Below are 22,445 nucleotides of genomic sequence, written 5' to 3'. Positions count from 1 at the left end.
TATTGATTATTATATTATGAGACTCTAAGTCTTGTATTTTTTAAAAAAAATTTTATGTCTTGCTCTATCACCCAAGCTGGAGTGCAGTGATGTGATCATAGCTCACTGCTACCTTGAAATCCCCAAGTGATCCTCCCATCTCAACCTCCCTAGTAGCTGTGACTACAGGCACATGCCACAATGTCCAGCTCTTTATGTTTTTCTTTTTTCTTTTTTTCTAGCAATCTGGTCTCACTGTTGGCCAGGCTGGTCTCAAACGTCTGGCCTCAAGCAATCCTCCTGCCTTGCCTTTTCAAAGTGCTTGGATTATAAGCATGAGCCACAATGCCCAGTCTCTAAATTTTGTTTTAATTCAATTGAGAATATTAACTATTTTTTAATCAGGCAATTGACCCAAAGAATTATGTCTGCAAGTTCTGACCAGCTTTCTCTTTTTTGTTTTCATCTTTATTTTAATATTATTTCCATTTTCAAAGTCTTTTGAGCACTATTTAGATATATCCTGTGTGTTGTATCACACAATATCCCATCTGGAATCTGGGCAATGATATATCAAAGTTCATTTTTCAAAGTCTTCGGTTTCCTATCTAGGACCAATATATTCATGTACAATTTGGGATTGAGCCCAGGCATTAGTAAATACCACTTTATGGGGTTGGTCTCCTGAGGTTTTGTTTCTCTGCAGTCTCTTTGGTACTTTTGGTTACCTGTGGATCCTCTTTCCAATTCTCTAGCCCGAAAACGGTAGCTTTACTCATTCTTCTCTGTAACACCCTCTTGTGACTGTACCCATGTCGGAGGCCAAGCAGGAAGACACAGAAAGAGAAAAGCCCTTTATGCTCCTTATCTTGGACCAACTTTCTCGTCCTGAGAGTTTTAGGAACCTGGGGAACCTCCTCTGCTGTCACTGTCACTGTCACTACTGGGTGAAACTCTTCCTGTCTGTGTTGATGTCTGCCTCTGTGTTTCCCAAGTCAAAGCTGGGTTCCTCCGGAGGAAAAACATGGTAAACTCACTCCTGGTTTTGTTTTATTTTCAGGTCTGGTCTTTCTCAATCCATCTGCTATAATTTACTTTTCAGAGTCCTTGAAAATAAAATTCATGTGTTTTGTCCAGGTTTGATAGTTGCATTCAGTAGGACACACAGGGCTTGGGCTGTTAACTTTACCTTATTCAAAGCTGGAACCTCACTAAAGCAGTTTGAACAGGGTAAACACCATAATAAATGTAGTAATTAAGAAGGAAAAATCTTGTATGTAAATTATCTTTGACTGAACAGAAAGAGACTGAAGAGAGGCAAATAAATTTCAGCCTTTTGTTGTTAACTTCACCCATGATAAGCTCCTACTATTTTTCTACAAAAATAATTAGATAACCAGCTTCTAAATAACTGAGTTATCTATATTATAAAATAATTTTTTAACATTGGGGAATTAATTTGGGATGTTACACATCATCAGATATCAGAAATTTTTCAGATAATCATTCATGTAGATATCAAAATAATATAAGAACAGCAATAGTAAGAAGGGAATCCAATTTTTAAGGCTCCTGTTTTTAAATGAAAAATTTTTTTTGCATTCATCCATCACTGAGTATTTTCTAAATAAAGCTCAGCAGTACTGAAGGCTCAGAGGAACTTTTAGTGCTAAAATAATCCACCTCTGAAAAAAATCTTGGTACTTTAAGCCTAAACCTTAAATTTTAGTTCTGAATTTTAGGCTTCTATATATACACACATGATCAGACAAACACATTTTTAAAAGCCTACCAAATGAGATTAATCTTTTACTTCCAGCCTGACAAATGACGTAACATATAATGACCAACAGCAAGAGAAACAGCAGGCATTGTGCATACAGGCAACATCTCCCTCAATTGCTCAGACATTCACATGCTAGGCTTACCTAAGTCATGAGTTGACAATATTTAACTTTGTAAAACACAATAATGTGCTTTGAATTCCACTAAAGAAAAGTAATCTTAAAATTTAGATTAACCATTCCTTGAGTAGTTATTTATGAGAATTTAAATTAAAACACATATAGATAAATAGTTGCTCGGATAATAAACTAGGATCTAGAACTTCTAAGGTTATTTGTAAAATTGTTAGGCTCTTTTGAAATCTATTGGCATCATGAGAATGATGATGGAGAAACTTTAAAGTTGTTTTCCTCCCAGACCAGAATATCTTTATTGTGAACTCCGTAAGGACAAGGACCAGGTGGTAAGCATGAATAAAGTCATGACTAGAAAGAGTCTGATTTTTGTTTGTTTGTTTTTTGTTTTTGAGACAGGATCTGGCTCTATCACCCAGGCTGGAGTGCAGTGGCGTGACCATGGCTCACTGCAGCCTTGACCTCCTGGGCTCAAGCAATCGACCCACATCAACCCCAAGTAGCTTGGACTACATTCACACACGACCATGCCTGACTAATTTTTTTTTTTCTATTTTGTAGAGATAAGGTCTTGCTTTGTGGCCCAGGCTGGTCCCGAACTCTTGGTCTCAAGTGATTCTCCTGCCTTGCCTTCCCAAAGCACTGGAATTACAGGCATGAACCACTGCTCTCAGCATTGACAGAGTCTATTTCTCACCCCTGATGAGAAGTTGAAGTTAAGATCTGGGCCAGAGAAGGTACTCGACAACGTTGGTTAAATTCAATAACTTTCTTAAACATTTGTTTAACTTCTGACAAGCCCCCATATTGATAATGTGCATCAGCATAGCCTCTCTTTTCCATCTTTTATCATAAACCCTGGAAATAGTAAACATTCGTATTGACTACAAGAACTGTGCTCAAAACCAAACACGAAACACCACCTCTGTGTTTCCATTTTTCCAATTATCTGAGAGTTGTGTGCTAAAGTATCTGAGAAACTAAGCAAACATACCTAGTGATTTTTCCATTGCCTCCCCCTCTACTGTCCCTATGAACTAAAGCAAAATCTAATGACAGGTTAAGTTATTTGAGACCAATACTAGAATAACAATCATAGGCTAACACATACAAGAGGAAGAAAAGATTAAGCATCTGGTGAATGAATACTATAAGTCAACAAACATCCTATTTGTTTTGTGTACAGTATCTGATTTATTCCTCATAGTAAGCCTGTTGATTATTATTAACACAATTCTACAAATAAAGATACTGCAACTTAGACAAGATAAAAAGAAATTAAATGAGAAAGAATTTGTCCACTTTTAGTATTATAGCTGCAGTTATAACACAAAGCCAAAACAAACATCCCAGAATTTGGCAATGCTTTGTGAATGTAACTATGCAGTTCTAGCTTACTTGCTGGATCAGTGTTCAATGTAAAGACACATTGTTAGATGTGATTTTTTTTCCTTTTTCTGAGAGGATCCAGATCACTTTTGCAATGCTGCCCAGAACAGAAGAAAGATGCACTTGGACAGAGGTTTCCAGGGACAGCATTCCTCTTTTCACGCGAGCAAAATGAATCTGAACAACAGGTGGGGCTAGTTTCCTTTACAAAAGACCGTGGAAGACACAAATTCTCTCTGCAAGCCTGACTGCTTAGAAGAACACCAAGCCCCATCACAGCCCTCAGTCTTAGTAACAGTAATACATGCTCCCAGACTTCACATTCTTTCAAAGTCCATACTGAATCAAAATTTCAAAACTTGGGGGCATATTTTTAAAAACAGAACTATACAGGAATAATTGATGATAAATATAAACTCTTTCTAAATACTATTTCCTCCAATCTATTAGAAAGCAAAATAAAACAAAATAAGAAACAAACAGGAACAGTTACTGCCATGATATATAATTTCATGTCACTTGTTCATTCGGTTCTGTTTCTTGCAGTGTCTGCAACAGAAACTCAAACTGAACCTTCCCCTGAAATGGCCAAATAGAAACAGCTCCAGTCTGCGGCTCCCACCAAGGAGAATGAAAACAGCGAGTGAATTCTGCATCTTCAGTTAAGGTGCCCAGTTTCTCTCATTGGGACTGACTAGATGGTTGGCATAACCCACAGACAAGAAGGAAAAAAGCAGGGTGGAGTGAGGGCCCACCCAGGGCCTGCACGAGGCAACAGGAGCTCCCTCCCCAGGCCAAGGCAGGTGGTGAGGAATTGTGCTATCCCGCTCTGAAAACCAGGGTTTTCCCATAGATCTCTGCAACCTGCGGACCAGGAGGTCCCCTTGTGATCCCACACCACCAGTGTCTTGTGTCCAAAGCACAGAGCTGTGCAGACACACAGCTGCTGCTCAGGTGGATGGCCACTTGGGCAGACTCTGAGACACAGGAGATTTTGCATACTACAGCTTTGGGAACTTTGGTGAGGCAGGAGATCCATCCACTCCCATGGGAAGGGGCTGAAGCTAGGACAACCGGCCTTGCTCAGCGGGTCCCACTCCCATGGAACCCCTCAAATTAAAAACCACTGGCTTGGAATCTTTGCCAGCCAGTGTAGTATGTTGGAGGCTGACTAAGAACACCGAGTTTGGTGGGGGAATGGGGTGGTTACCACCACTGCTGCCCCAGTGAGCAGTTTTCCCCTGCTCAGATTGGAAATGAAGGAGATAAAGACACAAAAATCCTTTAAAATAATTAATGAATCCAGGAGCTGGTTTTTTAAAAATTAACTAAAAATATACCACTAGCTAGACTAACAAAGAAGAAAAGAGAGAAAAATCAAATAGAAACAATAAAAATGATAAAGGTGATATCACCACTCACCCCACAAAAATACATACAACCATCAGAGAATATCATAAACACCTCTATGCAAATAAACTAGAAAATCTAAAAGAAATGGATTAATTCCTGGATACATACACCCTCCTAAGACTGAACCAAGGAGAAGTTGAATTCTTAAGTTATTAAGACCAATAACAAGCTCTAAAATTGAGGCAGTAATAAATAGCCTACCAACTAAAAAATGTCTGGGAACAGATGGATCTACAGCTGAATTCTATCAAAGGTACAATAAGGAGCTGCTACACTTTCTTCTGAAACTATTCCAAACAATTGAAGAAGAAAAACTCCTCCCTAACTCATTTTATGAGACCAGCATCATCCTGATACCAAAACCTGGCAGAGATACAACAAAAAAAGAAAACTTCAGGCCAATATCCCTAATGATCATTGACGCAAAAATTCTCAGTAAAATACTGGCAAACCAAATCCAACAGCACATCAAAAAGTTTATCCACCATGATCCAGTTGGCTTCATTTCTGGGATGCAAGGTGGGTTCAACATATGCAAAGCAATAAACATAATTTATCACGTAAACAGAACCAATGACAAAAACCACGTAATACTTCAATAGACACAGAAAAAGGCCTTCAATAAAATTCAACATTTCTTCATGTTAAAAACTCTCAATAAACTAGGTTTTGAAGGAACATACCTCAAAATAATAAGAGCCATTTATGACAGACCTACAGCCAATATCATACTGAAGGGGCAAAAGCTGAAAATACTCCCCTTGAAAATCAGTACAAGACAAGGAAGCTGTCTCTCACCACTCCTAGTCAACATAGTATTCCAAGTTCCGGCCAGAGCAATCAGGCAAGAGAAAGAAAGAAATGGTATTCAAATAGGAAGAAAGGAAGTCAAATTGTCTTTGTCTGTAGGTGACATGATCCTGTATCTAGAAAACCCCATTGTCTCAGCCTAAAAGATTCTTAAGCAGATAAGCAACTTCAGCTAAGTCTCAGGATACAAAATCAATGTGCAAAAGTCACAGGAATTTCTATACACAAACAATACACTAGCAGAGAGCCAAATAATGAGTAAACTCCCATTCACAACTGCTATAAAGATAATCAAGTATCTAGGAATACAGCCAACAAGGGAAGTGAAGAACCTATTCAAGGAGAACCACAAACCACTGATCAAGGAAATAATAGAGGACACAAACAGATGGAAAAATATTCCATGATCATGAATAGAAAGAATCAATACTGTGAAAATAGCCATACTACCCAAATATGGATTCAACGCTATTCTCATTAAGATACAATTGACATTCTTCAGAAAATTAGAAGAAACTACTTTAAAATGTATATGAAACAATAAGAGAGTCCATATAACCAAGACAATCCTAAGCAAAAAAAAAACAAAGCTGGAGGCATCAGGCTATACAACTTCAAACTATACCACAGGCTACAGGAACCACAACAGCGTGGTACTGGTACAAAAACAGACACCTATACCAATGGAGCAGAATAGAGAACTCAGAAATAATACTGCACATCTACAACTATCCGATCTTCAACAAACGTGACAAAAACAAGCAATGGGGAAAGGATTCCCTATTTAATAAATGGTGCTGGAAAAACTGGCTAGCCATATACAGAAAATTGAAACTGTACCCCTTCCTTACACCTTGTGCAAAAACTAACTCAAGATGGAATAAAGACTTAAATGTAAAACCCAAAGGTATAAAATCTAGGCAATAGCACTCATGGCATGAGCACAGGCAGATATTTCATGACAAAATTGCCAAAAGCAATTGCAACAAAATCAAAAATTGACAAATGGAATCTAATTAAACTAAAGAACTTATGCACAGCAAAAGAAATTATTAGAGTGAACAGGCAACCTACAGAGTGGGAGAAAAATTTTTCAATCCATCCATCTGACAATGGTCTAATATTCAGAATCTACAAGGAACTTAAACACATTTACAAGAAAAAAAACTAACAACCCAATTAAGTAGTGGGCAAAGGGCATGAAAAAGTCTTCTGAAAAGAACATATTCATGGCCAGGCACAGTGGTTTTTGCCTGCAATCCCAGCACTTTGGGAGGCCGAGGTGGGCAGATCACCTGAGGTCAAGAGTTTGAGACTAGCCTGGCTAACATGGTGAAACCCCATCTCTCTAAAAATACAAATAATAATAATAATAACCCAACGTGGTGGCAGGTACCTGTAATTCCAGCTACTTGGGTTGCTGAGGGAGGAGAATTGCTAGAACATGGGAGGTGGAGGTTGCAGTGAGATGATCATGCCATTGCACTCCAGCCTGAGGCAACAGATGGAGACTGTTTTAAATTAAAAAAAAAAAAAAGTAAAAGAAAGAAGAGACATTCATGTGGCTAACAAACAACAAATAAATATATGAAAAATGTTCATCGTCACTAATCATTAGAGAAATGTAAATCAAAACCGCAATGAGATACCATCTCATGCCAATTAGAATGGTAATTATTGAAAAATCAAGAAATGACAGGTGCTGGCAAGATCACAGAAAAATAGGAAAGCTTTTACAATGTTAGTGTGGATGTAAAATATTTCAATCATTGTGGAAGACACTGTGGTGATTCTTAAAATATCTAGAACCAGAAATGCCATTTGACCCAGCAATAGCATTACTTGGTATATAGCCCCCAAAATATAAATCATTCTATTACAAAGATACACGTACACGTATGTTCATTGGAGCACTATTCACAATAGCAAAGACATGGAATCAAACCAAATATCTGTCAATAATACACTGGATAAAGAAAATATGGCACATATACACCATGGAATACTATGCAGCCATTAAAAGGAATGAGATCATGTCCTTTTAAGAGACATGGATGGAGCTGGAAGCCATTTTTCTCAACAAACTAATGCAGGAACAGAAAACCAAATACTGCATATTCTCACTTATAAGTGGGAGCTGAACAATGAGAACACATGGACACAGGGAGGGGAACATCACACACTGGGACATGTCATGGGGGACAAGGGGAAGGAGATTATCAGGATAAATAGCTAATGCATGCTGGGGTTAATACCTAGGTGATGGGTTGATATTTGTAGCAAGCCACTGTAGCAAACATTTACTTATGTAACAAATGTGCACATCCTGTACCCCAGAACTTAAAATAAAAATTTAAAAAATTTTTTAAAAAGAAATTTGAACATAGTTCACTCATTTAAATATAAAGTAGGTTGCTGCCTAGTTATAAATCAATGTATCACAAAATAGGCCACAGAGACTGCCCTGCCATCATTAGACATGTGGCTACAAAAAGCAGAAATGGGGAAATAGGCAGTGTGGGGAAATAGGCAGTGTGGGAGGGACAGTTGCCAGTGTGGGGAGGGCAGATGGTACCCCTCACATGCAGTGAGCTGCAGGGGCCAAACCACAAAGTGAAGAGTAAGTCTGGAGTGACTGTGCAGCAGCTGCCTGCATCATCCCAGGAAAAGTTTCAGTTATACAAACTCAAAAATTAAAGAACTGGGAAAGGCCATCTACCTACCTTTGGAAAGAGAGATGGGCCTGAGGTCCTGGGGTGACCTGGGCCCATGGAGACAGAGCTTGGTGATTGATGGTAGTCATGGTAGCAGAAAGCTTATGACAATGTAATGCCAGCACAAGGGGCCTGCACTGATGGCCTAACCCCAATCAGGCCATGGTACCATCTCCCCAAAGAGACAGCTGCCATGAGGGAACCACTGAAATAACTTGAGAGCCAGAAAGCAGTTCTTCTTGCCTTTAGGGTCTTCTGTGATCCTGCTAGAGGGGCGATGCAGAAAAACAAAGTAACTGATCCTACCAGATGAGTTGACCTGGGGAAATATCTCTCATTGCATCTTGTCAGTATATATGCTGTCTGTTTATTTATGTCTTGGGGGCTTGTATTTTATTTAAAAATGTTTCCGTGACTAGAATTTAGTTTTTTTAAAAGGAAAGATGCTCTGAGCATTTTGTTTGGCCCCTCTCCCTGCCTTTGCTCTATGCTTCTAATCCTAAATGATGTTAAAGCATGGCAGACATATGCTGGGGGCTTTATCCTTCAGTACTGTCAGCTCTCATTTGTTTGAGCCACAGACTTTGTGAAGGGGATTAATCAGAGGCAAAGGGACAAGAATAATTCTGTATATTATCATCCCCAAGTGGAATCTGTAAAGGATGTGGCTCCTTCTGCAGCTATGAAGTATTCTTTAGTAGGTTAAAAGAATCATCCTCAGTAGTAAGTCAATATTTTATTTCATATATGAAAGAGGCTGAGAAAGAGGATAGAGTTGAAGAGTTGAGAAAGTTGCTGAAAATAAGATAATCTATACTTTAGAAGCAAGGACAGCATCAGGTTGACTTTAGCATCAGTGTCTGGCCAAAATCTACTCTTTGTCTGAAAGTTTATTTCTTAGCCTATGAAGAACAGAATAGCCATATTCCTACACTGATGGCATTTCTGACATTCTCAAACTTGAATTGTCATCATCAGATCACACAGATCACCATCCTATCAAATCAACCACGTAACGCTAACATGCAAGGCTGCCCTTAGGATTCACTGCCACTGTCTGCAAATGTTAACTTCCACATATAAAGAATGACAGATTTGGAGAATGAAGGTCTTCTTATGTGTATTACATTTTGAAATGTATGAATAAGTCATAGTATAGACATATATTTATTATTCAAACAGTATAAACTATAACAAGCAATGATGACTGTGAAAGCTATTAAGTTATTTTTAAAATATTAAGGAATTTCAATATAAATAAGTAGGAAAATAGAATAATAGTTATAATGAATATAAAGAGTTTTTTATATAGATATCTTTAAAAAGAAAAATATTTAGAGCCCAGAGATTTTCATTAAATTACAAAATAATAACACAAAATTGAATACCAGATATTAGATTACATAATTTTAAAATTTGTGGTATTTTTTTTTACAAACCAATATTCATAATTTTAAACATGATTATTATTGAGACAAATTCAATTGTTAAGTATTTAATACAATTTAGGTCATGAGGCTTTCAAAAATGTTTTGGCTTAATATTTCTTCACATAGGTAATATTAAATCAAATCAAATGTGGGCTTTAGAAGCCTTAATACAAGTCCTATATAACAAACTACACAACCTAACTTAGTACTTAAACAATTTGAAAACCTAGATGAGGAATTTGCCTTTGTAACAAACGGTAAAGTATCAGCCAATCACAGCAGCCTAGCTTCAGCCAATCAACTGTTCCACCATGTTCAAACAAAGCAAAGGCTAATCTAGCTGTAACCAACCAGCTATCTCTGAACCTCACCTCCTGTTCTGTACCTCTTTTCCATTTTCTGTCCATAAAATATTTCAGACTGCAGCCTGGGAATTCCTCAGAACCGTTATGGTTCTAAGGGCTGCCCAATTCTGGAATTGCAAGTAAAAGCCAATTAAGATCTTTAAACTAAATGTATTGAAATTTTGTCTCTTAATAGCAAAAATAAATTAACAATGGCAGAAAGTTAACTTTGCAACTCAAAATTTTATTAGGAGAAAATACTCCAAAATTATGCATAACATTTAAATCATCTTTGACCCAAACATAATCCAGAACATGGGAAGTGAAAAGAAAAATGTGTTAGAGAAAAATGAGGTACACAAATAATACTTTGTTTTCTTTAATCATATTTGGAAGCAACAGACTTTGCTAGAATGACTTAGAAGACATTTTCTGAGGTGTGTTAATCAAGGGGAAGGTTTTAACAAAAACCTTGTTAAAATGACTACTGATAGAGATGAATGCCACTTTCAGGAAGTGATGATATTCATAAATCGGTATACAGAAATTATGAATCCTGATATAAAATTATTTCTGTTCTGGTAAAAAAAAGTTTACTAAAAAACTTTTTGCTCACTCATTTAACCACAAATAGGAAGGTTAGTGATGTTACTGAATGCATCAATTGAAAGTGAATATCTATTTAATACAGCAAATGTCTTATGTTACTCTTTCCACTGCAGCAAAAATCTAGCAATTTATCATCTTGAAAAAATATTCTTCTTGCAGTTTTTGATTGTCTAGATTTTGAAAGTTAATGAATGAAATCATTAATTAAAAACTATAGTTATCAATTTCAGCTATTGTTATTCCAAAACTTCACCTTCACCAACCCAATATTTATTTTAGCAAGACATTTAACATTCAGTTATTCAGTACACTACTGTAAGATGACCTGAATGTTAATATCAAATGAAAATAAAATAATGCGAAACCCTGAAATGCTCTTGGAAAAATACATAGGCAAAGCTCTTATTACACAGATGAGGAAACTAAGTCCAAAATCAAATACTGAATAGCTGAGCTGATGCCATCATTCAGTTCTTTAATATTCCTGTCCTGCCATTTTAGTATTAGATCACATTTATCCTTACAATCAGGAAATCATTCAAAAATTTCTTAGGGGATTGTAACAAATAGTAAAGGGGATTGGACTACAACCCCTCTCCCATTGTGCAAAAAAATATCCTAAAAGACATAGAAAAGGCTGCAGAGCATCTAAGATGAGCTCCCTGCCTTTACCACACAGCATTCCCTTCAGTTATAGAAAAATAGATAGTCCATGAAAGTAAATTCAGTTCTCAGACTGTATATTAAGTAAAGAAAACAAACAGCATGGTGACAAGAAAGTCAAGAGGCCACCTACAATATAACCAGCTAACCTGGCATGTTAGAGACTCACAAGCATGAGCAAGAAGAAAAGAAAATGCTATGGCAACTATAAATCCTGCTAGATTAGGGGAGGGAGGAGGGAGGGAGGGAAAGAGGGAGGAAGGAAGGAAGGGAGGGAGGGAGGAAGGAAGGAAGGAAGGAGGGAAGGCAACATTAAAAAATGAAGACTTAGCAAATAAAAATATAAAAAATAGGGACACCAAGCTCAATTTGAACTTCATATCAGCAATAAATAAATTTTAGTATACGCATTTCTCAACATTCCTTGAGACATCTTTTTTTTCTTTTTTAATATATATATTTTATTGCACTTTAGGTTCTGGGGTACATGTGCAGATCATGCAGTATTGTTGCATAGGTACATACACAGCAATGTAGTTTGCTGCCTCCATTCCCCCTTCACCTATATCTGGCATTTTTTCCCCAGGTTATCCCTCCCCAACCTCCCCACCACCTGCTGTCCCTCCCTTAGTGCCCCCCAACAGACTCCAGTGTGTGATGCTCCCCTCCCTGTGTCCATGTGTTCTCATTGTTCAACACCCACCTAAGAGTGAGAACATTTGGTGGTTGATTTTCTGTTCTTGTGTAAGTTTGCTGAGAATATACTAAAAAGAAATATTCACTGTTTGACAAAAATATTGCAAGAAACATAAAACTACTACTCAATCCTACTTAAAACTACTCACAAACTGATAAACTACTCTACTCAAAACTGTTCATTCTAATGTAATATAATAGAGAAATATAAGCTTATTAAAACAAAATTCAAAGACAAAATGATAGAATAACAATATTATATGATAAAGGAGATTACTGATCTAAGAGGGAAAAAACTCAAAACAATAGCCTTATGAAACTAATACATAAATTAGAAAAAGAATAGATGCAATTGAAAATTAAGTTACTGATATAGACAAATGGGGCTTAAGCTAATTACAGTGAAGAAAGATGAACAGATAAGGAGATAAAAGCAATTACAGAAAAGTGAATAGAAACTTTAAACAAAAAAAAAAATCCAACTTAATGCTAATAGGTATACCTGAAGTAGAGAATTTAACAAATGAGAAGAAATATTTATTTTGAGAACCATTTCAAGAAATTACCTGAAGAAAAGCTAAGTCAACCATTAGACTGAAGGAGCATTCCTTCTAGAAAACATGTTATGAAACAAATCCTCAATTTCTAGACCAAAGCAAGTTAAACTATTATGTGTTAAGGTAACTTATTTTTAGGCATCTTTGCACTAAAAATTCTACCATCTATATAGTAGAAACATTAATTTTACTTCAGATTTATTTTCAGGAAAATTGACTTCAAGAAGAAAATGGAAAATTCTCCACAAGTTCAAGGAACAAAAAATTATAGGAAGGGTATTCTATGTACCCAAGGTGTGATGAAAGTAAAGAAGTAACAAGTAAATGTTGTCAAACAGGAAAATAATTCATAGAAGAGGCCCACGTAAGCCCTTCTTGTGGGGAAAAATAAACAGAAAACTACTTTATTACAAAATCTAGCCACAGAGATGATTAAGTTAAATTCAAGAATGGAAAGTAGCCCAAAGACTCAAGAGTTATGAGCATGGAATCCATTTCATTTTATTACTGCTAGTGAACAACTGGGAAATATGGTTACCACACAGAAGGTATATGCTCTAAACTTGGTAAATGTGAACACAATTGATACATCTAGTAGAAAGTGGGAGGAGTGGTGAAGCAGGACAAGAGGACCTGTGACTGTGGCAATCTCTTCACTTTTATAAGAGGGAGTCAACTAAGCTTGAAAGGTTAACAAAAAAACCACTTCCATGTTTTTCAAGTTAACTTTGGATCTTTTAGGAAAAAATATACCTCAAGGTGAAAATGAAACATTTATTTGAGGTCAATAGTTCCTTCTAAAAGCAAAATTTCAGTTGTATCCTTCTGTTAAATTAAATATCAATTATACTATTATCTGTCTGCCTACATCAGTGCCTGCCTGTACATCCATCTGTCTGTCAGTTCATCCATCTTGCCATTACTTGATCCAGAAATGTACAAAGAAAAATGTCACAGAATTTTATGTATCTAATGCTAATTGTGAGTCTTTCTCTTTGGTTTGAGAATTTTTTTTTACTAGTTTGATACATTGTTTTAATTGTTTTTAGCAAAACAACACAATGAGTTTTGTAAAAGAAAAAATGTGGGCAAGCAAAAATGGCCAGATGGTAAGTCAGATTAATTCTGAAAAGTAGGAATGTGAATTCATTACATTTTAATCGATATATTTCAGCATTTTTTAACATTTACAAAATAAAATGTTCCCTCAACCTCAGAGAAATATACAATAAAAAGTAACAGATCTCCTGTCTCCTCTAACATCGCATTCCCATTCTTCAGAAGTAACCCCTGTTAATTGTGTACTCTTCCTTCTAAAAACTTGATTTGTATGTAATAATATATACATAGACATAGATACAGATTTTTTAATGTAATCAGAATCCAACAATTCTCAGATTCTTTCTAAACAGGTTAAAAAACAGTATTAAACTAAATTATTTTGCTTACTGTTACTTGTTTTCTCTATACTTTTAGGATTATTTTCACTCACAGTTTCAATGACTTGGTGGAAAGTTTCTTTTGTTTTGTAGGAGATAATACACATATTAAAGAAGATTTTACTTCTTAGTCTTTTGTGAATGACTCTCCATTCAGATTTTCAGTAATTTCTTGATGTCATGATTCTGAATTTTTTATTCTAACTTTCTGGCTCCCACAGGACTCTCAGAGATGCCAATTTACTATGGTGCTTGGTAAAGATGAAAAATCGAGCTTGAGGTAATTTTCATTTAATAAATTTCCACTTGCTCCCAAGGCTATTTCCCAGCCATCTTCCGAAATACAGAGTATTATGTAACATTAGTTCCACTCATGACAATTCCATGCCAGAGTGAATTAGAACACAGCCAAACACTGTGGTCTTGCTTCCTTCCTCTGCCCTTCCGTTCCCCTTTGAGTGCTGCATGGTTTCCCACCCTGTCCACCACTCAAAACTTAGAATGGTAGTTCCAAGGCCTGGGCTCATTTTCATCTGTTTTCTTGAACTCAAAGGTTTACTTTGCAACTTTCCACTCACTCTTTAATACAGCAGTGAAGCTCTTACAGTTTTGCAGAGGAATAAATATAAGGCTCTAGCTCTTTCAATTCAAGAAATGTATGGAATGGAAGTTTTCAACTGGAATGAAACTACTGTATTAGCCAGGATCACAGAATGCAGCAGAAACTGCCTGAGAATCTGCTCAGAGACCACAGTTCAGGCAGTACAGCGAAGCCCAGGATGGAGCCCAAAGAGGACCTGAAAGACCCATGGATAAGAGGTAGCAGCCAATGCAACCTCTTGGACACATATTGGTAAGTGTCCACTTCTGCCTCCTGCCAGGAGTTACTTCTGTGTTTTGGATCCAAACTAACCCAGCAGTATTCCAATGCAAGCAGGGGAACAGGTGAATTCCAAATCACTGCTGGCTGCAAGGTCACTACCTCCCAGCTCACGTTCTTCTAGAGAGAGGTTACTACCAATCTGCAGCTTCACTCTTCTGCCAGTCTCTATTTGATCATAATTAAATGAAGCTTGAGTGTCCTGGCTCAAGCCTTTTCTTTCTTCCAGAGAAGTCTGCATGCTGGCTTCTCCACTGCCAGGCATTCTCTCCTGCTGCTTTTGGAATCTCAGGACCAATGGGCGTCTATCTGAGTCAAGGCACCGCTTCCCTCTCCTCAACCTTTACCCTCACAATCTGGAAAGACTGGAGCTGCTTCTGATTTGCAGTCGCAGCAGATGGCCACCAGTGGGTTCACCTCAGCCATTAAAATGCCAAGATGAGTTTCTGCAGAAAAGCTGGTGACGCTTTGGCCTGCAGCTGCACGTGGAACAGATGAACTGCTAGCACAACGAAGAGTCGTCCATCATACTCACTTGCAGCTGTTCCCAAGTTTGCTCACTTCCTTTCCTGCAAATTCCACAGGTTTTCTTTGCTGCACTATAAATCAAGTTTCATTCCAATTTTGTGGAATTTGCATTTTTTATATTTTAAAGAAAAACTAGGAAACTCGATGTCTTATAACATCCCTCCATTCTTGGCCATTTCTTGAACTGTGTGGCCAGGAAACCAGAGCAGTGTGATTCAGAAGGAAATGAAGAGAAATGTAAGGTAATGTGTAAAATTACATTACATAGCTAAAATCAGTTAAATGTTCTAAATGTAAGTTCTAAAGATTCCCTGAGATGGGGTGCAGTTAGGTATCCAAATCACTTGATATACATCATTATGAGTGAATTTCCAACTCTGAATATATGCATATAAATATATTACATATGCATCTCTCTCAGTGAAGTAAAAGGTATAAAGTGCAAATATACAATAATCCAAAAGGTTGTATTGAAACAAATTTTGAAAGATACACTCCCATGCACATTTAACTGTGAGTTTGTTAAATCTCCTTATCGTTGAGTTATAGAGATAATAGGATTTAGCATAGACTCTGCAGTTCAATGATTAAGTGAATTAAAACAGAATGTTCAAATATTTAGATACTGTGGACTCATGCATTTCATACATGAAATGACTGTACAAGGTACAGTGAAAAAATATATATACAATTATGAGGTCTTGAGCTACAATTACTTTTTATCTAAGTACTAATATTAAACAAGTCCAGTTGATTGTATATGTCATATAAAATGGATTTGTCAATTAATGTGTCAGCAAAACTTCAGGTAAACAATGTCCTATTTACCCTGAATAGTTTCCTCTCCCTTGCTGTTAGTAGATTGCATTAGATTTTAAAATCAATTGTTTTTCTTGTAATTTGAATATGCTTTTAGACCATGTAAGAGAGCTCTCTGATACTAGATTTACCTTTAAGTATCAAGATTTCACCATTACAGGTCTATTTGCATATGTGGCTCATGTGAAATAAATCATCTGATTTTTTAAGCTTGGCACAGAGGAAGAAATAAAGGCTCTAGTAACATGACTGACAGACTCGCTGGAAGCCGTACCATCTATGTATCAGGCACATTGATTAATAAATGCTTTCAAGTGAATTAAATTAAGAGAAGATTTAGGGCACACTCTGACTTAAGCAATAACTCAAGCAAAAAAACTCTCTCTTTACCTAATGTCCACCTCTGAAATTCACAGGGACAATTTTATCCTTTCCATAGAAGATTTAAAGCCCATAAATAACAGTCATGAGAATAAATACCCTTTAGTATAAATGACTAAGAGTTTATAAAGGTATAGCTTAAGACCTTATATAACAACAACAAAAATACATGGAAAGTTTCACTTATTATAAAAATGCTCACACACAACTCTAGAATAATAGAAAACCACCAACCACTCCTGCCTCTGATATCCTACAAATTTCCATTGCTAACTAGGGGTATCTGGCAACTAGGTTAATTTACAGGTAAGAAAAAAAAGCAAAGAAGAAGAGGGAAAGAGCAAAGAAAAATATATTAACCTTATTTTCTCTATGTTGTACAATTAATGAAAATAATACCAATGAACATTCATTTGCATTCTATTTTAAATTGCCTTGTCTCAATAAATACATGTTTATTGCTTTAGAGAAAACAAGTCCATTACTATTTTCAAACTTGAAATTGCATTATATGTTTAAGCTGCCATTTAAGCAGTGCTACATTTTGCCATAATTTTGCTGTAGTAAACATTCCAGGTATATTCAAGGTTGATTTTTTTCTTCTAGAATTTTAAATTTAGGGTAAATTTTGTAAATCCATGTGGCCAGATCAAAATAATTTGGGTTAATAAAATATTAAGATTGATAGATACTTTTTTTATGATTCTGAAGGTTTCAAGAGTCTTGCTATGTTTCAAAGTTATATATGTTCACATGTCTGGTTACACATTAGTGTGTGTTTGGTCAATAGAGCTTTTTCAACTTTTTGCAATGCTTTGGATATGGCTGGTGTGTTCTCACCAAAACTCAGGTTGAAATTTGATCCCCAGTGTGGTAGCGTTTGGAGGTAGAGCCTACTGGGAGGTGTTTGGTTTATGAGGGTGGATCCTTCATGAATGGCTTGGTGTTGTTCTCCTGGTAGTAAGTTCTTGCTTTCACAAGACTAAATTAGTTCTTGAGGAAATGGCTTACTTTCCACCAGAGTGGGTTGTTACCATGCTAAGATGCCCCTCAAAACGTCCTGTCTTTGCACATGTCTGCATCTTCTTTGACCTTCTCTGTCATGTTATGATGAAGAATAAAAGCCCCTGCCAGAAGCCAGGCATATGCCCTTGAAGTTCTCAGCCTGCAGAGCTGTGAGCTAAACTTCTTCTCTTTACAAATTACTCAGTTTCAGGTATTCTTTTGTAGCAATACCAAACAGACGAAGTTACTTTTTCTAGGAAAAAAAAAAATCAACTTTGAATATACTTGGAATGTTTACTATAGTAAAATTATGGCAAAATGTATTGCTGCTTATATGGCAGCTTAAATATATAATGCAATTTCAAGTTTGAAAATAATAATGGACTTGTTTTCTCTAAAGCAATAAACATGTATTTATTGAGACAAGGCATTATGCTAGTTGTCTTAAGAGATTCAAAGAAATTTAATACAAATCCATGCTGTTTTTGAATTTATGTTCATAGTGCAGAGTAGAAGAAATTTGTATAAAAACTGCTTAAAATTTAAAGCAATACATGGTAAATCCCAAATAAATTAGTAGCTACTAAAGCATTATAATAGTTCATAAATTACACTTTCCTAACAAATATTTTCTAGAGTTGAAAGTGAAATACAAGGAAATTTTGCAATATAAGTGTTTGCTTTCTAAGCAATAAAATATTTGTTATAAATTATCCTTTCCAGCAAGGAAGAATTATGTAGAAGACAAAGAAGTTCAATTAAGTTTGAAATAGCCAAATGTATATTGTTGTTTTTAACAAAATATAAACTATGGTTTGACTAGAGAATTAATAAAATGATACCACAGACTGAGTGCATTTCTGATGTTGGGAACAAGACGAGGATGTACACTAGCACCAATTCCACATTATACTGGAATGAAGCATTGCAATAAAGCAAGAAAAGGAAATAAAATATATAAAAATAGGCAAGAAAGAATAAAACTATCATTATTTACATATGATATGGTCATAGACAATACAAAAGAAACTATGATGACTAAGAGAAATTAATAAGGTTACTGGCTAGGCCAACATTCCAAAATTAATTGTATTTCACATCTATAAATTTCATATAATAGTAATAAAAATTAGAGTGAAATAAAGATTCCATGTAGCATAGCATCAAACACAAACACTTAGGAATAAGTCTAATGAAACATGCATAAGACATCTTTCCAAAATAGAAAACATTAGTGAAAAATAAATGAGGTAACTAAATGCAATAATAATGCAGATATTATTCCATGTTCATAGATTAAAGAACTTGATAAGTTGTTAAGATGTCAATTTCCAACAAACTCATTTGTGGGTTTAATGCAATAGCATTCAGAAACCCCAGCAGATTTTTTTTGGGGGGGTAGGCATGGGGAAAGAGATTGTCAAGTTGATTCCAAATGTATACAAAAATGGAAATAACCTAGAACAACAAAGACAATCTTAAACATGTGCAAAAAGCTGGAGGAGTTTGATAATGAGTAAAGAAAAATAGACCAAATGAGCATAACAGACTACAGAAATAGACCCATAGACCCATAGGTAAATGGTTTATGGTATAGCCACTACTGCAAATCAATGAGAGAAAAGGACAGTTTTTTCAGTAAATAGTACTATAGCACTGGTTATCTGGTACTATAGCAATTGCGTAGATATAAAAACCTCAATCCCTGTTGCATATCACAATCTAAACACAGAACTAAAACACCAAGCATCTAAAAGAATAGAAAAATATCTTTGTGGTTTGGGGATAAGCAAAATATCAACAAACGAACACTTTTAAAAAAACAAACACAAAAATGGAAATTATAAACTGGGCTCTATCCAAATAAAGAACTTTTGTTCATCAAAAGACATCATTAAGAAAGTGAGCAGGCAAGCCATAGAGTGGAAAAACATATTTGCAACATACATACATTACAAAGTACCTGTAAGTAGGATGTAAAAAGAACTCGTCCAAATCAAGACACAAAAAAGATGAACAAACCATTTATAAAAAGGGCAAAAATTGGAATAACATCTTTACTAAAAAGATATTCAAACAGCTGAGACCTATTAAAATGTGCCAAACGTCAGTAGCCATTGAGAATATGCAAATTAAAAACCACAATATAATACCAAGTTACTCTACTGGTATGGCTAAAATTAAACATACTGACATATTAAATGTGGAGCACCTGGAACTCTCATATATTGTAAGTGAGAATATAAACCAGTTCAACTATTTTGCAAAAGTCTGGCAGTGCCAACTAAAGCTAAATATACATCTACTTATAGCAATTCCACATCTAGCAATATGTATGTCCACCAAAAGACATATACAATAATGCTTGTATCAACTTAATTTATAACAGCCCCTGGCTGGAATCATCCCATATCTCCATCAGCATGACAGTGAAGAAACAACATGCTTTTCTGACCAAGAAGCTACCTCCTTTCACTTTGGTTTCCAGGAAGCTCACAGACAAGCTGGAAGCTCAAATGCATCTAAAAACAACATTTAACAGAATACAACAGAACAATAAAGTAAAGTACTGACACGTGAAAGACACCAGATGAAAATAAAAAGCATTCTACTCATAGATAGAACTAAGATTCAAATAGTACATATTTTCTGCAACAATCTGTTTTTGTCTCATAAACAGACAAAACTAATATACGGTAACAAGATATTGTAGCTGTTACCTTTAAATATGTTAAACAGTTTCAAGATGTACTACTTAATTGGCGCACTTTACTCAATATAAACAACAAATCATTTAAGAAAAGAAATTCTAAAACGAAGAGATAAAATAATCTACCTTTCAGTTGAACCCTTGGGAAGTGAATAGTTCCGTTATCCTCCGATCAAGTAAAAGTTGTTTCCCCTCGATGTTCTTCTAAATTACATTAGACAGAATTATAGGAAGGAACCATAGAAGGAAAGAATAGGGCAATTTAGGTTGAAACACTTTTCAACTTCACTTAGAAAACACTGAACAAGCTATACATGTGTCTGTGATATTATAAAATATATATTTGGTCTTTGACATCATTTCCTGGCATACAATTCTAAAATGCGTAGAGTCTCCAAAATAATATCTTTTCATATTCTAATGATTTGACTGAGGGCTGACAGCCCCTAGGTCACTTCAGGATGGAGACTGGTCACCAAAAGATGACCGTGCAGAATTAGAAGGTTGGGATATTCAGTCCGACCTCCCAACCTCCATGGATGTGAGACAGGCTGAAAGTTAAGAGGTTCACCAATGACCAATGGCTTAATCAGTCATGCCTTTGTAATGAAGCCTCTGTAAGCACAAAAAAACTAGGTTCTGACAACATCTGGATAGCCGAATGAGGAGAGATTCCTGGAGGGTGATGTTCCCAGGGAGGGCATGGACACGCCACATCCTTTGCCTCGTACATCTCTTCTTCTGTACTCTTTGTAATATCCTTCACAATGAACCGATTAACCTCTTTTCTTGAGTTCTCTCACCTACTCTAGCAAATACACTGAACACAAGAAAGGGTCAGGGAACCCCAGTTTATAGCCCATTGGTGAAAAGCACTGGACAACAACCTAGGGCTTGTGACTGCCATGTGAAATGAAGGGTGGTCTTGTGGGACTGAGCCTTTAAGCTGTGGGATCTGATGATATCTCCATCCAGGCTGTGCTGGAATTAAATTGGAGGACACCCAGCTGGTGCCCACTGCAGAATTGACTGTTTATTGCTTGTTGGAGTGGAGAAACTGCCACACATTTGGTCACAGAAGTCTTCTGTGTTGATTGTTGTGATGTGAGAGTGGAGGGAAAACAGCTTGTGTGTTTTCCTTTCCTTAATACGTTAGTTATACTCTGTCTACAATACAGAGTATAACTAACGTATTAAGTCCTAGTCTTGCTTCTATTTGTCCCTCCAAATTGCAAAAATATGCAGAGATAAGGCTTTACTATGTACTTCCTATGTACTTTTTCTAAATCTCAACTGTAAAATGAAGGAAATAGCTAAGGTCTTCAGTGCAGAGAGCAGAAGCTAGTCATAAATAGTAATCATGCCAACATTTCCTCTCTATTTTGATGTTTTAACATCTTCTGAATTAAGATGTTTCTTAGAGTTTGGAATTCTACCAGTAGTATTTGTGCTTTTGATGGCATCTCTCTGGAAAATCTTGGAAAGAAATGTAAAATGGGAAATGATGGTATGACTTTTGCAGTGGCTCTGCTGCTGCTGAAGTGTCACTATTAATTGTACAGGCTATGCTCATGCAATAGCTTTTGCTTGGGATCATTTTGTTGTTATTACCAAGTTCAGTTACCCACCCCTATCTCCCAAATCTTTTCTTAAAATTGCTATTTATAGAATCAGGCCTTCAATTCAGCTGCTTATTATATCCAACACTTAAACTGGGAATGGAAATGACTGAGAATAAACAATGACATACTGCATATTTGATGATGTAGAGAAATTCTCAAAATGTTTTTTAATTACCCTTCTAAGACATTATCTACAAATGAAAGAACAAAATTAATTATGTAGTACATGCTTTGCCATGCTTTATATATAAAAAATAATTTGAGCAATCACTTGGAATTTGTTGAAGTAGAATCTGAATTTTGGTCAAAACAGCTTGATAATTATTTTTGAATTATCTTCCTTAAAAAGGTTTGGTGACTTACATATCTTTCTTTCCTTCCTTCCTTCCTTCCTTCCTTCCTTCCTTCCTTCCTTCCTTCCTTCCTTCCTTCCCTCCTTCCTTCCTTCCCTCCTTCCTTCCTTCCCTCCTTCCTTCCTTCCCTCCCTCCCTCCTTCCTTCCCTCCCTCCCTCCCTCCCTCCCTCCCTCCCTCCCTCCC

General features: G+C 36.2%; 1 protein-coding gene and 2 long non-coding RNA genes across 9 annotated transcripts in view; 1 reads left to right on the top strand and 2 right to left on the bottom strand.

The window, feature by feature from the left end:
* The window catches only part of NRG1 (neuregulin 1), a 1,138,183-nt gene that overhangs the window by 739,276 nt on the left and 376,462 nt on the right, over positions 1 to 22,445 (bottom strand). The gene's annotated exons all lie outside the window — the stretch shown is intronic.
* LOC108587935 (uncharacterized) overlaps positions 1 to 22,445 on the bottom strand; it is a 100,525-nt gene that overhangs the window by 50,144 nt on the left and 27,936 nt on the right. The window contains exon 2 of the long non-coding RNA XR_004732484.3: positions 20,412 to 20,489. This is a non-coding gene — a long non-coding RNA (uncharacterized LOC108587935). The remainder of the gene's footprint in view (positions 1 to 20,411; positions 20,490 to 22,445) is intronic.
* LOC118146645 (uncharacterized) overlaps positions 8,366 to 22,445 on the top strand; it is an 18,447-nt gene continuing 4,367 nt past the window's right edge. The window contains exons 1-2 of the long non-coding RNA XR_004732486.3: positions 8,366 to 8,570; positions 14,184 to 14,242. This is a non-coding gene — a long non-coding RNA (uncharacterized LOC118146645). The remainder of the gene's footprint in view (positions 8,571 to 14,183; positions 14,243 to 22,445) is intronic.

The sequence above is a fragment of the Callithrix jacchus genome, chromosome 13 (genome assembly GCF_049354715.1).
Source record: "Callithrix jacchus isolate 240 chromosome 13, calJac240_pri, whole genome shotgun sequence".
Lineage (NCBI taxonomy): Eukaryota > Metazoa > Chordata > Mammalia > Primates > Cebidae > Callithrix > Callithrix jacchus.
Note: the sequence above shows the minus strand (reverse complement) of the source record. Positions and strands in the feature narration are given on the sequence as shown.